Here is a 21,513-nt window from a genome sequence, read left to right on the forward strand (position 1 = left end):
CTCTCCCATTGCGGAGCACAGGCTCCGGACAAGCAGGCTCAGCGGCCAAGGCTCTTGGACCTAGCCGCTCCGCGGCATGTGGGATCCTCCCGGACCGGGGCGCGAACCCTGCATCGACAGGCGGACTCTCAACCACTGCACCACCAGGGAAGCCCTATTTTCCAGATGAGGGAAACAAGAGGCAGAGAAGTAGAATAAGTAGAGCAGCACAGCCAAGGTCACACCACTAAGTAGCAGAGCCACACTGTGGACTCAGGAAGCTGGGTGCCATTCCTGTTCACAGAGGTGGTAGTCTTCCCATTCACCAAGGGCACTGAAATAAAATGAACACTGATAAACTCCCTTAGGAGTTTCAGGAACTAAGACACTTCGCTCCTTGAAGTGGGGACACTGCTTGCAATAGGCAGAATTCTAACAGAGCCCCCAAGATTCCTACTTACTGAAGTACACAAACCTTCCACTTATCCAATCAAACTCTAAATCTAGGTGCTGTAATGAAGGGATTTTGCAGATGGAATTAAGGTTCAAAATCAGTTGATTTTTTAAGATAGGGAGATTATTCTAGGTGGATGTGACCTACTCAGGCACCCTATGAAAAGGACCTGAACTCTTCCTGAATTGAAGTTCAAAAGGGACAAGAGGGAGACTCTCCATTGCTGGCTCTGAATAAGTCCAATGCTGCGGCAGGGAAGGCAAGCGAGAGGCCTCTAGGACCTGAGACTGTCCCCCGACTGACAGCCAGCAAGGAAATGGGGACCTCTGTCCTGCAACTGCAGAATCTGAATTATGCCAACAAGCCGAAGAAGACTGGAGGCATTCTTTCCCAGAGCCTCTGGATGCTAACACAGCCTGACTGACATCTTGATTTCAGCTCTGTGACCCACACAAACTATGGTGAACATCCAACATTTGGGGCTCAGTGTCTTACACTTAAATTTCACATGCTTTAACACTCTTGGGAGGGAACCCACATGTTCCAGTGTGTATCTGAGCAGGAAACGCAGTCACGCTGTGCCTGGACTTCTGACCTACAGAACTGTGAGCTAGTCAAATAGGTATTGTTTTCAGTCAGTAAGAGTGCAGTAAAAGAATTAATATTCTACTCAACTTCCAGGTTCGTGAACAAAACAAACGATTTTCATTGTTTTACGCCACTGTTTCAGGGTGGTCTCCTATGCAGCGATAAACAATCAGAATACCTACACTTATGAAAACAGTACGGTATATTTATACATTTTAGCTGCTTTGAACAATCACTTAAAGAATGAGGAACTCTATTATGTGCCATCATTGGGAGAGGAGCTGGTATCACTTTCTGGAGAGTAGCTTTTAGTACCTAACAACAGTCCTACATCAGGGGTTTACCCTAAGGAAATCAAAGATGTGGGCAAAGATTTATCTACCAACATGATGTCATAAGATTGTTTATACCCAAACCCTAGAAGAAAGCTAAGAGCCTCCAAATTAGGATTGGTTTAAACAAAAACAGCTCACCATATGAAGGAATGTGCTATGAAGCCACTAAGAAAATAATGACAACAGGTCTCAACCAGAGTTAATGAATGGGCTTCAGGAGTTCTACATTCAAAATATATCTCTGCGTTTTTCCTGGGAGATGGTGCATAAGCTTAATCAAATTCTCTGATGCAGAAGAGTATTTAGTGATAAGACAAAATATTTTTCATACATTTTTCAGACAAAAGAGCAGATTAGGTGTGTGTACATGCAGAGGTGGCTTTTATTTCCTTCAATGAGTTGTCCATTGTTTTCAAAAATTTACTCAATGAACATATATTTTTATATTCAGATCATATGTTTAAAAAACTGACAGTCTAAGAACTTCAAATTCTTTAATGTTTCATGACTAAAGCCAGCCAAGTTTTCAATGGGGAAAAAGGGGGAAAAACTGCAAAATTCCTCTACTTTCAATATAATGGTTTAATAAATCTTCTAAAACCGATTTCAAAGAATTTCTAAACAAATAAGCAAACAAACAAAAAAACCCTCACCACAGGAAAGTAGAGTAAAACTTTCTGACTGGTTCTAAATAGCACATCAAAGTGCAATTACATGAAATAGTTTCTCCCTCTAGTGGAGGGAATTAGAACACAGTGTTAAATTTTTGTGAAAAAGTGTACCCTCCTCCCACAAAGTATTAGTAATTCATGCCCCTTACATGGAAATATGGAAGCAAAAAAGTTAGAAAGTAAAATTGCTTGATATTCTATTACTTAGGTAAGACTAATGATAAGGCTTTGGAATAATTTTCCTTCCTGTCATCTGCTCTCTCTTCCTCCCTTCTGTACACTGGCTAGGGTGATTTTTCTGGGACAAAGCTCCCATCATATTGGATATCAAATTTTAGGTTCACCTTTTCTCCATTTAACATTGAAATCAATCATTTCTCATATAATTAGGGGATTCATAACCTAGATTTTTTTGTGTGGGCTACAGAATATTCCACTGAGTGGGTTTACTGGTTAACCACTTTACACATTTAAATTCTTTCCAACTTTTCAATATTATAAGACAAAATAACCGTTTTTACGCATGAAAGCTTTTTTCTGTATTGAGAATAACGTTCTTGCAAGAAATCCATAAAAATGAGTTTGAGGTCAAAGCAAATGAACATTTTTAAGGCTCTGAGGTACCTATCTCCAAACTTCTTTCCAAAAGATTTCTGAGATTTTGGGGCTGCCCTGGTGGCGCAGTGGTTGAAAATCTGCCTGCCAATGCAGGGGACGCGGGTTCAAGCCCTGGTCTGGGAAGATCCCACATGCCGCGGAGCAGCTAAGCCCGTGAGCCACAACTACTGAGCCTGTGCGTCTGGAGCCTGTGCTCCGCAACAAGAGAGGCCGCGGTAGTGAAGAGCCCTACGCACTGCGATGAAGAGTGGCCCCTGCTCGCCGCAACTAGAGAAAGCCCTCACACAGAAACGAAGACCCAACACAGCCACAAATAAATATAAAAATAAATAAATAAAAGATTACTATTAAGAAAAAAAGATTTCTGAGATTTTATACTGCCATCAGCGATGTATCACTTGGTATATAACCTCTACTACAACTGTTGGCTTATTTCCTCACGTAGAGTGCAAGTTATTTGAAGATAGGGGGTGTATTTTATTAAGTGTTTATCCCCAGCACCTGTGCCTAGCACAACGTAGGCGGTCAATAAATAATTGCTTAATAAGGAAAATCCCTGCCAATACAAGATGTATGTGTGTGAAAGACAGACTGTGTGTTTTTCTCTAACTGGATAGATGAAAACTTGTCATCTTCTTTAATGGCAATGTTTTTTCTTATAATTAGCAATTAAATTTCTCTTTTAGATTATATTGTAAAAATTCAGATTCTCTGAGGCAAATGGGCCTGGCACTACCCATTAGCTATATAACCTTGGACAAGTTCTATAACTCTAGGCCTCAACTTCCTCATCTATAAAATGGAGATAAGCTCCCGTATCACAGAGCTCTTGTGAGGATTACATGAGTTAAAACACATATAAAATTAGAAGAGTGCATGGTACGCAGCATATGTTCAATTAATGCTGAATGAATAACATGTGAATGCAAACAGTAGTGAAGGGCTTAAAATGAAATAGTCTCATCCCACTCCCACATCCAGCACTCAAGAAGCGACCGATTCTTTACTCAGGTTTTTAATTGTAAAATACGATATGCGTACTGAGAAGTGCACAGAACAAAACGGTCAGTGTGACAAAGAGAATACTTACATAATCAGTACTCGAATCTGAAAGTATTGATACTTGTCAGCATCTCAAAACCCCCCCATATCCTTTTCCCATCACAATCTCCTTCCTTCTTCCCAGTTAAACACCATCCTCATTTCTTGACAATCCTTTCCTTTAACCTGCATGCATCCCTAACAAGAGTTTAGTTTTGTCATCTAACTTTATGTAGACGATCATAGTATATGAAGTCTTTTCTATCTTATTTCTTTCACTCAACATAGGTTTAAAAAATTCATCCACATTGCAGCCTGTAGCTCTAGTTCATTCAATTTTATTGCTTGATAGTTTTCCCACTGTACGAATACACATAATTTATTTAATTTTTGACTCTTAATGGACATTTAGTTTGTTTTCAGTTTGTGCTAATGCAAATCATGGACAGGAATCCTGCTGTACCGGCTATTCTGGTGCATTTACACAGGGCAGGGGTGAGGGCTGCTGGGTCCCAGGCTATCTATATACATTCAGTTAATGGAGAGTGCTAAATGCTTTCCAAAGTAGTTGTGTCGATTTATACTCCAGTATAAGCAGGGTAGAGGATTCCCATAGTACTCCAGGTCTACAATACCTGATACTACCACACTTCATGTATTTGTCAAACTGATTGGCATGTAGTTTCATTGGTTTTGACTCACTTTTCTCTTATTACTTAATGAAGTCGTACACTTTTCTGTGTTTACTGGCTGTTTGGATTTCCTTTTTTATGAGGTTTACGTCAACTACTGTTATTTTTTAATTATTATTATTTATTTATTTTTGGCTGAGTAGGGTCTTCATTGCTGCGTGCAGCCTTTCTCTAGTTGCGGTGAGCGGGGGCTACTCTTCATTGCAGTGGCTTCTCTTGTCATGGAGCACAGGATCTAGGCAGGCGGGCTTCAGTAGTTGTGGCACGTGGGCTCAGTAGTTGTGGCTCGCAGGCTCTAGAGCACAGGCTCCGTAGTTGTGGCGCACAGGCTTCGTTGCTCCGCGGCATTTGGGATCTTCCCGGACTAGGGCTCGAACCCATGTCCCCTGCCTTGGCAGGCAGATTATTAACCACTGAGACACCAGGGAGGTCCAACTATTGTTATTTTGAATTCTTCTCCATTTCCACGTAATACTCTTACATGATCATTTTCTGACTAAGCTGGAGGCATTATCTGTTCACTTTCTATTTTACTAAGTAAGGGTTTAGTTCCTTTACACTCTTCCTATGTCCACACTGCTCAGTAAAGTTATGTCATCATTAGTTATTCCACTGCTCATGATCTCTTTGACTTGTAGTGATATACTTAAAAACCTACATTGTTGATCAACTATAAACTCTCTCAACGTCACGCTTTGTAAAATGAGGACATTCATACCATCTTCCCTTTTTTCTACCTCCTGTCTACCTTCCAGACCTAGCTTTTACATTGTCAGAGTTGAAATTTATATTCTGTTCTATGTGCAGTTAAGTCTTCTGTTATTTGAGAGTCAGTAGGGAGTAAGGTTTAAGACAACAGGTAGAGAGCCTAAACTCAAAACCTCGATCCAACCCTAAATTAGGTACAGCCTGGGCAAGTTCCTACCCTGTCTTAGCTTCCTTTTCACAAAAGTGGGAATGATATTAGCACCAACCTCATAAGGCTATTCAGAGGATTAAATGAGTTAATATATGCAAAAACACTTAGAGCCTAATATATACTAAGTACATACTAGTACATTTCAGTACATACCAAGTTAATGCAAATACATACTAAGTATAGTTTAGGTTAGTTATTTGTTATTACATGCAAGTTGACAATAAAAGCTGCAAACCAAGACAGTATTGCCATTATTACAATGAAATTAATATTGCCCACTGCAGATGTACTGTCTCTGTGTATAGACTACACCTCGTTCCATACTGTGTCAGTGTCACTGCCCTTGTGCAGGGTGACCACATACCCCAAGCCGCCTTGGGCTGTTCCAGTTTATACCTGTTGTCCTGATGTTACAGCATTAGAGTGCCTCCTTACACTATTGAAGTGTAAGGAGTTTGGACAAGTTCTGGTTTGGACAACAAATTAGATAGGTGGTCATTACCCCCGTGTGTTGCTGAAAAGGGGGACATCTATAGTGTCAAGTTTAAGTGGATTCTTCTCTTCCTCACCAATAGTAGGTTAAAAATCAACCATAGCTTAGTTTGCTTCAGGTTTATGTCAGTATAGCCTTTTGTCCTCTGGAGTTCAAGTTCCTTCTCCTCTTCCTCTCCCTCCTCCCTTCCAACAGTGCCTAATACCTAGTAAGTATGATATGCCTCAAGGTGTTTCTAAGCTCTCAATCACACAATCAATAGAAGCCTCTCCAATCTAGACTAGCTGCTCTCTGCACTGAATCCCCTATTACCTTCCTTCTTGGTTTATTGCCTCATTTTGCTGGGTTATTTCTATAAATAGCTTAAGGTGTAGCACACGAGGTCAAATTTTCAAATTTCTTTGTGTACAAAATATCTTCTTCAGCCTCCACTTATGACTGATAGTTTGGCTGGATACAAACACCTAGGGTGAAAATTATGTGCCTGAAAAACTTTGGAGGTATCTTTCTCATGCCTTCCAGGATCCATGGTGCTGATGACAAGTATGATAAAATCAGATTTTAACTTTTTCTTTTTAGGTGACCAGTATTTTTCTCTCTGGAATGGATGTATCCTGTCAGTATTTTATTCTATGTTAAATTATTTTTTCAGTATTTTAAAGTTTCATAATGAAGGGTGCCTAGGTGTGAGTCTATTCTTGTTCATCATGCTCAAAACTTGAGTAACTATTTTCAATCAGAGGCCTGATGTCTACTTTAAGCTGTGGGGAATTTTGTTGCCCTTTGACAGCTTCCCTCCATTTTTTTTCTGGGTCTGGAGTTTCTAATAGTTACATGTTGCATCTCCCAGATGCAACCTCTTTAACATATTGCTATCACATTTTCCACTGTGTCTTTCTTTTTTATATAATGAGAAATTTTTTAGATTCCTACTGAAGTTATTTCAGCAACCATATTTTCATTTCCAAGAGAACTCTCTTGCTTTCTGACCATTCTCTTTTTAATTAACACCCTAGCCTTATTTTATAGTTGCTAGCTCTTTTTAAATTTCCCTCAGAATACTAATTAGGGTTTTTTCTTAAATCATTTTGTTCCCTAAATTGTCCCCGGTCCTACCAGGATACGTTTACACACTTTTTCCCCTCTCTCATGTTGTAAGCTTTACTCAACTATCAGGCAAATGACAGTTATTTTCTATTTAAGAATGAGCGCAGAAAGCTCCCTGAAGTCAACGATTGATTGGTTTTCTTATGCAGGAAGAAGCGGGGAGTAACTGTAATAGGATCTCCCCCAAACACAATTTTCTAGGGTGTAAAAACTCACACTAGCTGCCCTAGTTCTCGCCAGTTTCACTGTTTTCAAAATGAAATCATCTCATTTCAGGAGAGTGAGGGCGGGGCTGGGAGTCCACTCCTCCAAACACAACCCTTCAATGAGCTCCCCTATTCCAGTCACACTTTTAACTAACTCCACCCTCTCTCCTACATGCGCATCTGAGCATGGGGCTACTTCTGCAGGTGGGGTCAGAATCCTCCTCAGTTGCAGGTGGTCCCTGTGCATATTCTAGGTGATGCTTTTCCTCTGTCCTACTGCCTCAGTTTCACACTCTTCCACTTGTCTTCCGTCTTTCAAAACTATGTTGAAATCCCTTGATTGTTGTGGGCTTATATACTTAAACACTTTGATACCATCCTTGTAGTGTCTTGTCAAAATGGAGAAGAGCTGAAAGGGTTCTCAGTGCATTCTGAATCTGCTATTCTGTGGTCCCAGTGTGTAAACTTCTTGGTCCTCCCCAGTGTCTATCATTACTATTAGAAATACAATCTCCTGGTCTACTCATGAAGGAAATGAATACAACACATCTAAAATGACAAGGAATGCGGGTTAGATGCTCTAGGGTCTTGTCGTACTCTGCCATTTACTAATAAACCACTTACGTGCTACAAATTGTAGGTGCTCATTTATAAAATGAAAGAGGGTAACACTACATGAACTATAGATTTCTCCTACTCTAACATTTCATAATTTTCTAAGTTTTTTTCTTAAAATTTCTCTATATTATCATTAATTTTAATTAAAAAATAAAAATCTAACTTTCTCTTTTGAAAATCAAAGAGTTAATTCCCATAGTCCTACAATAATGGGATAATTAGTTCTGAAACCGGTCAAGTTTCATACGAAAAGAAAATCATATTAAATAATTTTTAAAAATTAAACATGGGACTTTGTAGCACAAAGACAAGGTCCCCCCCAAATGGTGTTCCTTTATTTACTAGAAATGTTCAGCTCTTCATTAAAGTTGAAATAAAATAAATATATTATATTTTAGGTGCAAAAATTTCTTATGAAAATCAATTTTTCTTTTCTGTCCATACAAACAAAAGTATGGAATGACAATAGAGGTCAGGTTTATTTGGTAATAGAATGTAGCTTCTTGATATTTTTTATTTTAGGAAAGGAGAATATCGACATCAAAACTTTTTTCAACTTTACTTTTATTTAAAATGAGGCCATATTTTCCTCTTGTAAAAAGAGAGTTCAACTAGAACTGTCAATTTTCTCATCTGTAAAACAAGAGCATTGAATCAGCTGACTATATTCATTCAGAACTCAATTTCTTTATCTTATGATCACTAAGGTTCTCCCTAAATCTAATATACTAAGGTTCTAAGGAAAGGAAAATATATTACTAACGACATGTTTTGATTTTTATTTCTTAGAGTTCAAATGTCCACCATTCACCTTGGTCTAAGGTTAACCATTCAAGGGGATACAATGCAGATGGGAGTAGAAAACAGAACCCTCACACAAGCTGTGCAGTGTTGCAATCAGGCTTGCGTTTGAAAAATAATCTTCTCTATAGCTTTAAAGTGATACCTTTGTACCGGCAATGCTTCTTGTTTCAAATGGATTTTCTCTGGCTCTTCCTGAACACTTTCTGAGGAATCATCGACCTCTTCAATTTCTGAGGAGGAAGGACTCTCTACTGTCACAGTCACAGGAAATTCTCATGGACCTGAGTGTCACAAGAAGAAGACAGGAAACCACAGAGTTGTTAAACTATAGTGCAAAGAAAGAAAACAAGATTGTATAAAAGACAACACAAGCCAGATACCAAATATGCAAATATTAGAGGACATTTAACAAAAGTGATCTGAGGTATCATTATTTATAAACGTCTCTCACTGCTCCTTAGTCTAAAACAGGCAATGACTAATTAAAAGTACAGTAACTTATTTTTGCTATGTTACTGTACAGACCTCTGTTGTACATGGTTAGGATTAGTAATGGGAATTGCCCATATTATTTTATTAAGTTTCTTTCACAGAAGCCAAGGGAAGATCCAAGGTAACCATTTTTTCTCAGATCAACTTTAGACTGCAAATGAAAAATTTATTTTTCGCTATCAGACAAAAACAGTCTGGAAGAAAATGTAGTTTTTCAGAGGAAAATACATCAGTAAAGGGACTGATAAAGAATCAGAAGAATAATCAGAAAGTCAACATATCTAAGCTGTGTATAAAACAGATGTTAGAATTTAAAAAAGTAAATAACATACACATACATAACTAAAACTGACCCATCAAAAATTTCATCTTCTCATCACCCTTAAGCCAAAACTAGGGTAACAGTAATACAATTCTCCTGTCAAGCTTCACTGTCACTGCAATGTTATTCAATTGGACATTTCCAAACATTTAAAACCTGACCTGGCCACAACCCCATAAAAGTCTACAGATCATAAAGAAGTGTGCTGGGATTATGTAACTATGCAGAAGACAAGTCACTAGGACATCATTTTGACAACAAGCTGCAAACCTGCAGCATAGGAAAATCCCAACAGGAGAACAAGGCGCACATCCTTCTCTCTGGGCATGCAAGGGCAGGACTGACACCCAAGATGCTCTTCTCTCAACCTCAGCAGAGGTGCCTCTCACAGAGCAACTATGCAGTCTCCCAGAACCACTGGGAAGGAGAATCTGATACTGACAGTATTAGCTTGCCATGAGGCCAGAAGCGAGGGAATGTGTGTGGCCTTGGTGAGACAGCAGAGGTTTGGGAGATGTTGCTTTATATTGGCTTTCAGATCAGGAATTTGTACATATAGCCCATAAACAACGTTTCTTGAAAACATATGAACATTCTTGAGTATGACAGCTCCATGTGAGGGGTCAGAAATGGCAGTAAAGTTCATTTTACTGGCTAACAGCTGATTTGCAGACTGGAGAACAGGCTTTCTTGTTTACAGACAACCACAAGGCTGCCAGTCGTGTGCCAAATCCACACAACTACACAGTTGCATTGGGAGAGCGAACAAACATGTTTTACATGGATTTATTTCAGAGAGGGAAGTGCTTCTTGTAAGGCTCTGTCAGTTTAAAAAGCAAGAAGAATGACCATCCACCTTTCCCAATTCAAGCCCTATATATCACAAATATAGCTACACACCAGCAACTGATTACATACATCACGAGCTTTGATGAATGGAAAGCCCCTGAAAAAGATATCAACAAAACGAAGCTAGATATTGATGTAAATACATCACCAGTTAAACCCAGTTAATTCTATTTAGTATTATGTACAGTATCCACACAGAATTGTGTATAAAAATATATAAGCTCAAAAGAAGGACCTGGAAGGCTCTGCTATGGAGAAAACTGAACAGAATTCAGCTGACTGGCTTGGTAATACCTCTCTGAACTGCTGAGAGGCCCCTTCAGTTCCTATGTTCAGTATGGTTGAGATTTCAGTCTCACTTCTGTAAATGGTGATATTAATCGTTCTCTAATTTACCACTCTGTGTGACGAGGATGGACCTGAGATTAAGTGTCTCAGGAAGAAGATAGAAAACCACAGAGTTGTTAAACTCAAATGCAAAGACTGGGGATTCAACAATATACTTTATGCAACAGCAATTCACATTACCATTTGGTCAGATTCTTTCAACAAAACAAAAGATGCACTCACATGTATTAAAAGACAAATTTAACTGCCATCTGTATCAATATGTTAATGTGCTCCAATCACATGTTTTCATGAAAGTTTAAACATAAAATCACCTTTACGATCTGGGCCATGTGATCTGTTCCCTGCCATGTCAGATTATACCCCGTGAAGTTTACTGTCTTAAGAGTGATAGAGTTCTTTATACCTTGACAAATAACTAAAAGGAAAATAAAAACCCACACACACAATAAGATGAAGAGCCTATACATTTGTCAATCTTGATTTATTTGCTTTTCTTGAGTCAATTGGAGGTTTATAGCCACATTCTTAAAATCATTAACTGCAATCTTCCCAAACAGGTAATTGATGAACTGATGCATTCTAAAACTTGTCAGTAACGAAGTGTTATTCCAGTTTACAGCAACAGTTTAATTCTATTTCGGTACTAAAACTGAATACACTGAATACTGCAAACTTTATTCCCAACCACTCTGTAAAGTACTACATACATTTGAGACAAAGGGGAAAAAAAGAAAAACCTAAAAAGCCTAAGACTCTTCTGATTTTCATTTCCAATGATACATGCCAATCTTGATGATCAATCAGCGACTTAAATGTCAACTATAAACCCAGTATTTTATTAGCTGCTATGCAGTATAAGAGCAATAGAAGAGAGAGGACCTCAAACCCTCTGTTCCCTCAAATTGAAAGGCAGGCTTCCTGACCCCTCCAGACCACTACTGGACACAGGGAACACACACTAATGTTTCAGGACCCCAATCAAGAGTCACCTGCTTTGTGATTACTTCCATGACACACCCTCACCAACACCACTGAATTTGCTGCTCCTACGGGACGTTACATATATTTCCTATTTTAACACATACCACAGTGCAGTATAATTATGATTGCAGATACATGTTCTAACAATTTAAAGATCATGATGACTTTTTTGCTCTTTATATCTTGCTATTTCCCTTCCCATATTTCTTGAAGAGAAACCATAAAAATATAAACAAACACAAAAAACAGAAAATATACAAAACATGTGGTTTATGGCTTAACACAGACTTAAGTAAGATTAATTCTGACAGTATCCAGCATGACAAACTTCCATGGTACAAATGAGAATGGACCAAGGTTTGAGCAGGTATAGGAGACAATCCAGGCATGAACACCACCAAGAAAAGGTAGACAGGAAGTAACGTGGTGTGTAGGAAATCACAAGACCAGTCTGATGGGAAGAGACTTAAACAAGACTGAAACTCACTTTCTAAACCTCCATCTCCAATTGGACAATTTGCAAGACACAGGTGCCCCAAAGTGGCCGATTTATTCAATCCCTTTAATGGGGAGGAACAGTTTAAAATTTTACCCCTTTAGTTTGCCCCAAAAGCAACTATCAAATGTTGGCAGGACACAATGAAGGCTTACCTTTGTTAACATAGTTACGTCTCTTTCTCTCACAACTAGCCCACTTAGTTCCAGGTTCCTTAGCGCACCTGACGCACTTACACAGCGTCTAAGAGCTTTACACAACTGGAAGGTCACATCTTTATTTCTTATTGCAGGAACACAACTTCTGGAAACTTTATTTCTGTCAGAACCTAAAGCAAAATTATTGTAAAATGAGTGATATAAACCATACATTTTATCACCGTTAAACAACTAAAAAGAAAAAAAGCGTCTGCTCTGTGCTAAGGATTAGAAACCACTCCTGCCCTTAAAGCCTCATTAAGGAGGGACATGTGTAAACTCAAAATTTCAATCACATGAGATAAAGAACCATAACCTTTATGCACAGAGGTTCCTATGGAAGCTAAAAGTTATGTCTGACGGCTTCATGATAACCCTGAAGTACAATCGAGAAAGATGAGGCTATGCAGAGTTGGAGGAGGAGGTGCATTAACTGCAGAGGGAGCACCTTTGCAAAGACACTCAAGCCTGACTCCTGCTGGGCACTGCAGGTGGGGATGACTAAAGGCCAGGGGTCCAAGTGTGAGAAGGGACAGAAAATAGAGATGTTGGTCGAATCAAGCCTGGGAGAGAGCATGGCTTGTATCCCACAGGTGATGAGGTCCGGGGCTACCACTGGCTGAGTAAGGGTGCCTCCACTGATTAGCAAAAGGCACCCCGCTGCTGAAGGACCAGTTAGATAAAGGGAGTGATCACAAAAAGCTTCCCTTCCTCAGGGCCAAAGAGCCCCAGGAGGCTTGGTAGAGCACAGTTCAGACTACACGCCTCTGGGCAGAGCACACGCTGGGCGGCTAGTATGCACTAACTCTGTGTGGGCAAGCCATTAGCAGCATTATTTTAGGCGTTATCTTTTCATGTTAGAAGATCACTCAACCCCAGTAGGCAGATGAACTTAGAGGAACTGAGTCCAGGGGCCGCGAAACCACCCAGGAGCTTCTGCCATAGTCCGGGCAAAATACAATGTGGATGAAGAAGCAAATTTAGGAGGAGGCCAAAATCTACAAGCTAGCCCCACTGGATGCAAGACATGAAGAAAGTTCAGTGAAGGAACTCTGAAGAGAATGGGCTCTGCAATAAATTTTTCTTACAATCAATGTAAAATATTAGGCAAAATTAAGTACAGTGGCCTTCCAGCTCTAATTTCTTTTGATTTCTAACTTATTACTCTGGTTAAGTAAAGTCCCTTCAGAGGTGCGGAACAGTTCCTACACCTGAATGGGATGCAAAGAAAAATCTAATTTCTCTTCACCAGGGGATGAGTTGAACTGTTCTTACAGAAGAGATGACACATGGTGTGAACCCCAGATCCTAGAAAAGGGCCAGGCTCACGATAAGTATTCAACTTTTTGAAAACAAATGAACAATCATTTCCTCTCCTAGATCTTAATGCCCTTTCTCTGCTGGCTACTTTCTTTCAGCTTATAAACATCCTCAATATACTCACTTTAAAAGCCCTCAGACCTCTGATTCTTTGGATCTTCTTGTGGGTAACCTAAGTATCTCCCATGCCTTCAAATACCTGTCCTCCCAAAAAGCTCAGATCTGTACCTTGGGCCCAGACCTGTCTACCAGGCCCCTCTAAAGCACTGAAGATGAAGTAAGATCCTCTCCCCACCCCCAATCCCTTTCCTACTGTGCTCTGTATCTCACAAAAAGATGCAGCTGTAAACCGTCACCCACACTTGCTGCCCTTCCTTTTCTAACTGGTCACCAGGCCCCACCCATTCTCTCTCGGATCTGCAAAATCCATTTCAACCTTTTATAACTTAAGTGGGACCCTTAGATTACAATTCACCCTGCACCCAATCAAGTGCCTTCCACATGGAGGTCTGAGTGAGTCTCTAAAACAGAAGTCCATCTCACTGTTCTTTAGGGTTTCCCACAGCCTTTAGGATAAACATCTAAACTTCTGACAGGACAAACAAGGCCCCTTTCTGTTGGGCCCCACTAGGTTTCCAGTATCAACTCTCATTTCTTTCCCAAACACTGAGTTCCAGTCCTGTATCTTAGTTTTGCCATATTTTCTTATATTTCTCCAACTTTGACACACACTGCTCCCTCCTGCCACCCCAGGAGCTTCTACATATCCTTAGAAAGGATGGCACCTCCTCCAAGAAGCCTACCCTGAACTTTCCCTTCCAAGATTCTGTGCTCTGCAAAGGGGAAACATGGGGGGGAGGGATAAGTTAGGAATTTGGGATTAACATATACACACGACTGTATATAAAATAGGTAATCAACAAGGACGTACTGCATAGCATAAGGAACTCTACTCCATATCCTGTAACAACCTGTATGGGAAAAGAATCTGAAAAAGAATGGATATATGTATAATGGAATCACTTTGCTGTACACCTGAAACTAACACAATATTGTAAATCAACTATGCTCCAATATAAAATAAAAATTAAATTAAAAAAAACAAGATTCTGTTCTCTGTAACACCAGAACTCACTTCTTCCCTAGCACTGACTACTGTGCTTGTGTTTACTTGCCGCCCAGTAGGAGGGGACATTACCTAGGGCAGAAGCATCCTCTCCAGCAGCTCTTGGTTCTGACAACTCATTCAAGTGCCAGGATACTCTACACACATAACCTGCTTAATTAATTCTAAGAACCCACAGAAAGGGTGGTTTTTAATGTCATTTTACAAGTGTGGGGATTGTAGTGCAAAAGAAACCTGCCCAGGCCACAGAGAGCATAAACTCTGGAATTCAAACCCTAAGCTGCCTTCACACCAGTGCTCTTTCCACTGTATGATAGGACTATTGAAAAAAAATTTTTTTTTCCTGAGCCCTGTTTTAATGAAAAGGAAATGAAGCTGGGATATATCAATTTCCTAATTGCTTTGGCGTGTACCAGGCAAAGTCATTCAACAGACCAGGTAACATCTGTGGAACAATGAAGGATGCTCCAAACTGTGCTAAGTGTTCTACATTGTAGAGTCTATAAGCATTAACAGAGTGCGACCTTGTAACTGCCACAGAGAGTGACCTTGTAACCGCCACAGAGAGTGAGTCCTGTTAAGCCCATGCTACAGATGAGAACACTGAGACCTAGAAGCCTTAAGGCACTCGGCCAGGATCACCGAGCCGGCAGGAGTCCTAGGCCACATGCCCCGTCTAGTGCACGCACACCTGGGCACTGGGCACCGGTTCTAGTGCCCACCCTCCACTTTGTACCATCTAAAACTCCGCTTCGCAGCGCCGACACGAGAGCCCCTGGAAGTGGAAAGTACAAACCCGTCTCGCCAAGCCATGGCTGGAAGAAGCTCTGGATACAGATCGGGGGCAGAGGGTGCTCAGGGGCGGCGCCCAGTCTACCCTGCGCAGGTGGTGGGTGTTGAAGTCCGGCAGGCCCTCCCACAGGGAGGCGCCCACGGCGGGCAGAGGCACCGAATCCTGCAATGCACACAGGTCCTCACAGCGCCAGAAAAATGTCGGCTGTGCTGTCGCGGCACAGCTTCACTCAGTGATGATGGGCCGAGCGTGGCCTCGGGGACGCTGGCTGCACACAGGATGCCCACACACGCCTGGAAGACCCGGCTAGCCTCCTGGCCCCTCAGGCGGCCATCTCAGTCCAGGGAGTGGTAATAAGGATCAAAGTGGTAAAGGTCTTGCATTCTTCTTCTTGCATTATTTCAAAACCGGCATCGCTGGCGTCAGGCAGTCCGGTAACTGGGTCCGGCGGACCGGTAATTGGGTTCATTTGCCTCTGCCTTATCTGCCTGCCATCTGCTTCCTGAAATGCAAACAGCTACACAGGGTAATTTGCTACAAGACAGTGCAGGGAGCTTAAGCACCAGATGCAGGATGTAATTTACACTGACAGCTAGGGAGTGATAGGAACAGGATGTAATTTAGCTTTGTGAAACTTACATCTAGTTACAGACAGTACAAATCAGTAACAGTTTAAATAAAACTAGGATCGATTAACCCTTTCAGGCCAGTTTATGTGTCTTCTCTAGCCTGTTCACTGTCCCCTTTACTTTCCTTATTTTCTGGAGAGGAAAAACTTCATTTCTATTTTTGCTGCAACACTATTATGCTTAGTGAAATAAGTCAAACAGAGAAAGACAAATACGGTATGTTATCACTCGCATGTGGAATCTAAAAAATAAACAATAAATGTAACAGAAAGGAAATGAACGCACAGATGTAGATATCAAAGCAGTGGTTACCAGTGGGTAGAGGGAAGGGGGGAGGGGCAAGATAGGGGTAGGGGAGGGGATGAAGAGGCACAAACTACTATGCATAAAATAAGTAAGCTATAAGGATAGCCAATGTTTTATAATAACTTTAAATGGAGTATAATCTATAAAAATATTGAATCACTGGGTTCTAATATATTGTTATTACAATATAATACTGTAAATCAACTATACTTCAATTTAAAAAATGATCACCACAGTACGTCTAGTTAACATCCATTACCATACATGGTAGAAATCTTTTTTTCTTGTGATGAGGACTTTTAAGATCTACTCTCTTAGCAAATTTTAAATATGCAATACGGTATTATTAACTATAGTCACATCCCCAGGACTTATTTATCACTGGCAGTTTGTACATATTGACCACCTTTACCCATTTCACCCACCCTCCACCCCCTGCCTCTATGAGCTTTTTTAAAAATTCCATATAAAGTGAGATCATACAGGATTTTTCTTTCTCTGTCTGACAGATGGGGAAGTGCCTTAAGTCCCCCACTTCGGATGACATCTCCCTGCCTCACAAGTCTCAGTCCGGCTGGGCTAGCTTTGGCAAAGGGACGGAGCTGGATCAGAAGCCGCTGCTGCCATATCAGGATCAAGTTCCAGTTTTGGTCTATCATCCAACACCTAGCCAGACTCGCCTAGCAACACAGCTGAGAGGAACAAAATAGGATAGCTCAAAAGTATAGGCCTCATACAGCATCAGCCTAAAGGAGTTTATGACCCTGGAAGAAACGGATCAGAAAAAAGAATCCGGGGGGCTTCCCTGGTGGTGCACTGGCTAAAGTCTCCGCACTCCCAATGCAGGGGGCCCGGGTTCGTTCCCTGGTCATGGAACTAGATCCCACACGCATGCCGCAACTAAGAGTTTGCATGCCATAACTAAGGAGCCCACCGCCTGCAACTAAGACCCAGCGCAACCAAAAAAAAAAAAATCAATCAATAAAATAAAACAAATATTATAAAAAAAGATCCAGGAGTGTGTGATCTGTATGATGGACTTTGTTTATGAGAACCCAATTTGATTTCTGCTGTGTATGCAGGTCACCTGGGCTGTACAGATGACTGGCTGATGAGATCCTTCACATGCCCCTCCTGCATGGAGACAGTTGATGCAGCACTGCTTTTGTCCTACGAGACTAACTGAGCCAGTGTCTCTCACCTGACTTCAAGAGAACCATCATTTTTGGTGGTTTTGATCTTTTGTCGTTGAGCCCAAAGAGCGGGGGATTAGGAATTAAGATCATGCATGAAAGTTTCCTAAAAATTCCTGAACGGCTTCAGATGTTGGGGAAAAGTACGTGATATTTTAGAAATTCAGGGGGAAAAGTACGATGCTATTTTTATGTAAAGCCTTCGCCCAGTGTTTAAAAATATAATTGTATTTAGATCTTGTTATTGCTCCAGTACATAGGATTTGTGTAAAGTGTTACATTAGCTATAAATGTTTCAATTGTGTGTAGAAGATTAGGAGAAAGATACTGGTTGTTTTTCCTAAGTGAGATATCTTTCTTCTTCCCCATACCCAAATTCTTTTCTGAAGTTGCTGGCATTTGGGTCAAGGTTTTATTTAAAGCTACATTTTATAACACTGGCACAAAAAAGGTAGTTTTAAGCTTTTTTGCATAGTTCTTTTTTTTTTTTTTTTTAGAATAAACATAGAGCATTTATTTTTTACTTTATAGGAACTCCACAAGTTAAGGTCCCATTGTTTTTTTGCTGTGATTGTTGTTACTATTGATGTTGCTGTTTTCTGTCTTTGCTGGTTCTTTCTAATCTACCATTTGTCGTTATTGGCATACAGTCATCTCAGGGTCACAAGATAGCTGCTGTAAAACCAAGTATCATATTCTAACAAAACAAGGAGGAAGCAGAAAAAGAGTCCCAATGGTCATTTTCCTAATGCATATTTATCTTTTTTCAGAGAAAAATATCATTCTCATAAGCACAATAACAGCCTTCCCCTAATTACTCATTTGCCAAAACAGACTGATATGACCATTCATAAGACAATTCATGGCAAAGAGGGATATGATAATGATTGCCTCAGCCTAACAAGGATTTATCCACGAAAGCTGAATGCTTCACTCCTCAAAGAAATCAACACTTTTCTACATACAAAACACAAGTCTCTTGAAGGGTTCTTCATAAGTGCATTATAGAAGAATTTAGTATGTTATAAGCACTTAAGGATTTGACATTCAACTGTAGTAGTATCCATGTTGGTTAATTTTCTTACAAGCCCCATGATGAGTTTGAGAAAAACTGAAAGAATTACAGTATCAGGTTCTATTAAATCCTTACATGTATCTTGCTTAAGTTTTGGTTCATTAATTTATATCCAACTACATAAAGCAAATTTGGAGGAAAAATAAATAAATAAATAAATTAGATTTAGGTCTCCAAATATTTTCATAGGAAGATGTCCACCATATATTAAATTATAAACCAGAATGTCTAAATACTATACCATTAAATCACATGTACAGTCAGTGCTGTATATCCAACGGTTCCATATCCTGCAGACATGGAAGGCCGACAATACTACACCATTTTACATACGGGAGTTGAGCATCCGAGGATTTTGGTATCTATGGGGAGTCCTAAAACCAATCCCCTGCAGATACCAAGGGACCATTGTATATGCTTATATCTGCATTTTTTATGTCTCAAAAAATATGTGCTAAATTATTACTGGTGGTCACCTCTGAGTAGGGGGCAAAATTGCCTTCCCTTCCACTTCCTACATTTCTCTGACTGCATTTGTTGCATTCAGCTTACATTACTACTGTAAACAGAACAATTTAAACATGGTCTGCCTCTTGGGGTTGGCAACTCACCTGCAGATGTGGTAGCCAGTCCTGTTTAAACCATGGGTACAGTGGACACCAATAAGTCTGTCTATAAAACAGGGAATATGGAATTAAGTAAGCGAAGTAGATACACTAAAAACAAGTTATACAATTTTCTGAAGAGTAGCGTTTATTAGTTACCAAAACACGACCACTAACCTGAAAAGGAAAAACTCTGAAGAAAGAGTGTTTTTGCAGGAACGTACTATCAAGAATTAACTACTATAAAGTCAAAATTCATTGTCTCTGGGAAATTTTGCATAGCCTCCAATCAGATGCAATAGCGTGGACTGGAGAATGCCCATCAGGAACTGACCTGACTATAGAAAAAGGGAGTGGAAACACAAAAACAAAAACAGGCTACCAGAAGAATAGAATTTGTTTTTGAGTGAAACAAATGGAATGCCTTCAATTTTAATGCTCAATATTAAAAAGAACAAACGGTTTCTGAAGTGCTCTTGGGGTCCCAAAGCACTTCCATTCCTTCTCTCATTCACTGCTCCTCACATACTATGCGTCTATGTGCTTGTGGACTTCCCAGGTTAACTAGTATCGTTTTTATTTCACAATGAAAAAGTAAGGCTTGAGACGTAAGCCCAAGCTGCACAGCAGGCAAACAGAAAAAAGACTAGAATCGAGTCTCAGATTTTTCCAACTATGCCACAGTAATTCGTGGTCCAGCACTTAAAAAAAATTATATGAGAAAGTAAATATAAAACATCAACATGTAGCTGATCTCTGCAAAAGATGTCTGTGACTAGGTGGTGACTAGGTCTGTGACTAGGTCTGTGACTATGTCTGTGACTAGGTGGTGTCTGGCATTCGTCATCTGCCTGGATTACTACCGCCCTATAATTCTAACAGTCTCTTCTATTTCAACTGATCCTCCACATGGAAGATGTTATCTTTCTAAAATATAAACTAGGCTGGATTGCTCTGTTGCTTGAACATCTTCACTAAGCACAGAATAGAGCCCAGGTTGTTAGCACAGCATTGAGAACTCTTTATAAACAAATATCAGTCTGTCTCTCCAACTGAATTATAAGTTCAAACTATGACTTCCAAGGACCTACATCATCCACCTCCCTCCTTTGCCCTGCCAGCCTCCCCTGATCTCATTCTCTACTGCCCTGCCCTCACTCACTTTCCCCTGTCCAGCCACACTGGCTTCCTTACTATTCCTCAAACATGCCAAGCACAGTCGTGCCTCAGGGACTTTGCACCTACTATTCCTTCTGCTTCAGAACACACCCTCCCACCCCATCTCCACTCTCCCAGAACACACCCTCCCACCCCATCTCCACTCTCCCAGATAGCCAATGGCTTGTTTCTCACTTCAAGGCTCTGCTCAATCGACATCTTAATAGAGGGGACTTCCCTGATCACCTACCACATTCCCTCACCTCTTCATCTTCTTTTGTTATTCTCCAAAGCATTTACCACCGCTTGACACTCCATATATTGACTTATTTATTCATCTCTCTCCCCCACTACAATGGAAAGTACGTAAGGGCAAGAACTTTGTTCTCTTCCTACTTCCTAGAACAGTGCCTTCAATTTAGAAGGTGTTATACAAATATTTGCTGAAAATCAATGTATGACTTCTTTGCCCTTTCACACTACCCTCTAGTCACACCAGAGGCTGCCCCTCCAGAGCACAAGTTCAAGCCCTGTGCCTTCTGTACCTGTCCCCAATACCTGGGCTGTCCTTTCCTCATTCCGGCAAAATCCTCTTCCCCCAAGCCCAGCTCCAACGCTGTCTCCTCAGTCAGGCCTTCCTCACTTTCTCCTCTATGTTCCTGCTGCACTTGATTCTTTTATCATAATTAACCCACTTATACTCACTACATGTTTCTCTTCCTAGATAACTGTAAGTTGCTACTGAACAAAGACTTCTACTCACCTCTGTATTCCCGTGCCCTAACAACAAACCTATAAGGCTCTCGGTGTTTACTGAAACAATTTATTTTCTGAGTCTCTACCAATTCTAGGGAGTGCATAGTATAGTCTCCTCCTCATTATCAGTGAGCCTGGCACCTGTGGGAGGGCCTTACAGCAGAGGAGAGTCACCAATGGATCATAACTAAGGTCCTGAGACTGCAATGGCAGACAGCATGGTGAAGTTAGCCCACTGCATGCAGAAGACCCACAGAGGAGTCAGCATATGCAATGGACTACACTTGGTATAACATGTGAACAATCAAGGTTTACAAACGTGTTCTCATGCACTTGTAA

At 40.5% G+C, this 21,513-nt stretch overlaps 2 pseudogenes; one reads left to right on the top strand and one right to left on the bottom strand.

The window, feature by feature from the left end:
- LOC137228067 (RING finger protein 11-like) overlaps positions 1-18,108 on the top strand; it is a 44,287-nt pseudogene extending 26,179 nt beyond the window's left edge.
- LOC137228066 (centrosomal protein of 78 kDa-like) overlaps positions 1-21,513 on the bottom strand; it is a 33,164-nt pseudogene that overhangs the window by 5,048 nt on the left and 6,603 nt on the right.

Source organism: Pseudorca crassidens, chromosome 7 (genome assembly GCF_039906515.1).
Source record: "Pseudorca crassidens isolate mPseCra1 chromosome 7, mPseCra1.hap1, whole genome shotgun sequence".
NCBI lineage: Eukaryota > Metazoa > Chordata > Mammalia > Artiodactyla > Delphinidae > Pseudorca > Pseudorca crassidens.